The 2,949-nt window shown below is 41.5% G+C and overlaps 1 pseudogene; it reads left to right on the plus strand.

Annotated features, from left to right (window-relative positions):
* Positions 1-424: 424 nt before the first annotated feature.
* On the plus strand, positions 425-1,382 carry LOC139040706 (olfactory receptor 5A1-like; annotated as a pseudogene).
* Positions 1,383-2,949: the final 1,567 nt, after the last annotated feature.

Here is a 2,949-nt window from a genome sequence, read left to right on the forward strand (position 1 = left end):
AATAACTTTCATCGGGGATTTACTATGTATCAGGCACTTTAAAAACTTTGCCTTATTTTAATTCTTAAAATAAATGTATGACATTGATCCTGTCATCTGTCTTAAAGAAAAAGAAATTGAAGCCTAGAGATGATATACATATCACCCAAAGTAACACAGCTGCTAATTGGTAGAGGCAGGACTTGATCACAGGAAGTCTGAATCCAAAGTTTAAGCTCATATCAACCATGCTATATTAAAAAGCAAATATTTAAGACAATGACTATAATTGCCTTCTGAGAGAAAGAGAGAGAATCTTTGCATAAAGTTGTAATCCTCTGTAATACTTTGCTCTCCCTCTCACATATTTTTTAATTATTTGTTGATACCACTGTAGTGCAGATTGTCATTATTATCCCAGATCTGCATCTTGTCATTGTGGTCCATGGGAAACACGTCCACAACTAAGGCCTGGAACAGCTCATCAGTGACCACATTCATCTTCGTGGGATTTGCAGACCATCCAGAACTCCAGGTCCTGCTCTTTGTGACCTTCCTGGGTATCTATCTTGTGACCCTCTCCTGGAACCTGGCCCTCATCTTTCTAATCAGAAGTGACACCCGTCTGCAAACACCCATGTATTTCTTCCTCAGCAAGTTGTCCTTCATTGACATCTGTTACTCTTCCACAGTGGCTCCCAAGATGCTCACTGACTTCTTCCAGGAGCAGAAGACCATATCATTCCTGGGTTGTGCTGCTCAGTTCTTTTTTTTTTGATGGCATAGGTCTAACTGAGTGCTTTCTCCTGACTGCTATGGCATATGATCGATACACAGCCATCTCCAGTCCCCTGCTCTACACTGCCATCATGTCCCAGGGTCTCTGTACACGCATGGTGATTGGGGCATATTTCAGTGGCTTCCTGAGCTCCCTGAACCAGGCCTGCTCTATATTTCAGCTCCACTTCTGTGGACCCAACATCATCAACCATTTCTTCTGTGACCTCCCACCAGTTTTAGCACTTTCTTGCTCTGACACGTTCCTCAGTCAAGTGGTGAATTTTCTTGTAGTGGTCACTATTGGGGGAACATCATTCCTCATCCTCATCATCTCCTACAGTTACATAGTTGCTGCTGTCTTGAAGATCCATTCAGTGGAAGGCCAAAGGAAAGCCTTCAACACATGTGCCTCACACCTGATGGTGGTGACTCTGCTGTTTGGGACAGCCCTTTTCATGTACCTGCGACCCAGCTCCAGCTACTCTCTTGGCAGGGACAAGGTGGTGTCTGTGTTCTATTCACTGGTGATCCCCATGCTGAACCCTCTAATCTACAGTTTAAGGAACAAAGAGATCAAAGATGCCCTGTGGAAGTTGTTGGAGAATAAGAAAGTGTTTTCCTAGTTTATGATTGAAAACATATTTCTCCAAACTGACAGAGACTTATATGACACATGACATCTACCTCCACCTCTGGCTTAGGCAAGAGGTACATTTTGTGTGCATATTTGGAAATGGAGGCTCCTCCTGCCAAATTTTTCTCACTGTTCCCCCTGGTGATCTGTCCACTGACCCCACCATGGATAGCCAAAAAGGGGAAATGATTATTGCACAAAAATAATCTCCCTGGGATTCTCACAATTAGTATTACAGCAACCACATTTTATTGGGTACTTAACATATATGAGGCACAAAAGCTATTTAATAAAATACTCATTGCGGTGCTATGATGCAAATAGTACTATCCCTATGTTACAAATGAAGAAATGAGGTCCTAGGAAGAAAAAATGACTTGCCCAGCATTATACGGAAAGTAAGGGTCAGGAATCCCATTCAGACCTAGGTCTTCCTGACTCCAGAGCCCATACCCTGCCCAAATGCTGCCTTCCGTGTTCAACAACAAACAGCCCTGAAGTTGTACATGTGTATAACTCTTATTACTAGCATATGGTAGGATCCAAAAAGATACACTATGTATAGTTGAGGTACATTACAAAACAAGATGCCTTTTTACTCCATTAAACATTCTCTCCAAGATATCCCTGTTGGATTCCCATTATGGCTACTGAATAATTTTCTAAACAAAATGTACTGAAGTACATTACCCTTTTCCGCCATTTCTATCTGAGCTGTGTAGGGGCCTGGAAAATTTGTGTCCCATGATATCACATCCATACTCTTCTCTTCCCAGTCTTTGTCACCTAAAGTGCCTACTAGGTCTGTATTTCCTTGATTTCAACCATTCATTCCTTTACCAGTTCAGCACCTGACTCCACTTCACAGCTTAGTCTCCCTTTTGATCACCACACTCTGAGTTCCTCTTGCTCTCTTCTATCCAAACCCATTGCTCCCATAAAATCTTTGTTTCTTAACCTGAATGGATTAGCCCACATTCAGTACTATTTGCCACTATCTCTGGAAGGTATGTCTCAGGCCATCACCTCCAGGTCATTAGTCCTTCTTAAAGGACATGGACAGTGGAGTTGTCCAGCACAACCATTTCTGCTGGTAACTCCCTCCATCATTCCTTTATGGCCCTGTCCTCTTCTCAACACATTCATTTTTCCATTAATAGAGGTCTATTGGATATGCAAAAAGTCTTCATTTGATTTCATTGTTCATGTAAGTGGATTAACTACTTCATATTTGGAAGAGCATAAACAACGCACAGGGGAGGTGAGATCTCTGTCCCAGGTCTCCTGGATTCTTGAGTCTCCTAAATTCATTCCCATTCAAGGTCAAGCAAACTTAAAGTGATTCATGCAAATAATATCCAATGATATTACCCAATGGGTAACTTTTCCTGAAATTTTTTTATCAGTTACCTTTATGAATATTAGGACTTATATGGCACTGTATTGGAAATTCTGGGAATCACCTTTATTGATGGATGTTATACCCAGGATACCTCTAGTTTTCTGCTTCCTTAGCAGGCTGAGTACAATGTGAGGAAGTCTTTAGGATTATTTCA

This window comes from Equus asinus, chromosome 17 (genome assembly GCF_041296235.1).
Source record: "Equus asinus isolate D_3611 breed Donkey chromosome 17, EquAss-T2T_v2, whole genome shotgun sequence".
NCBI classification, from domain to species: Eukaryota; Metazoa; Chordata; class Mammalia; order Perissodactyla; family Equidae; genus Equus; species Equus asinus.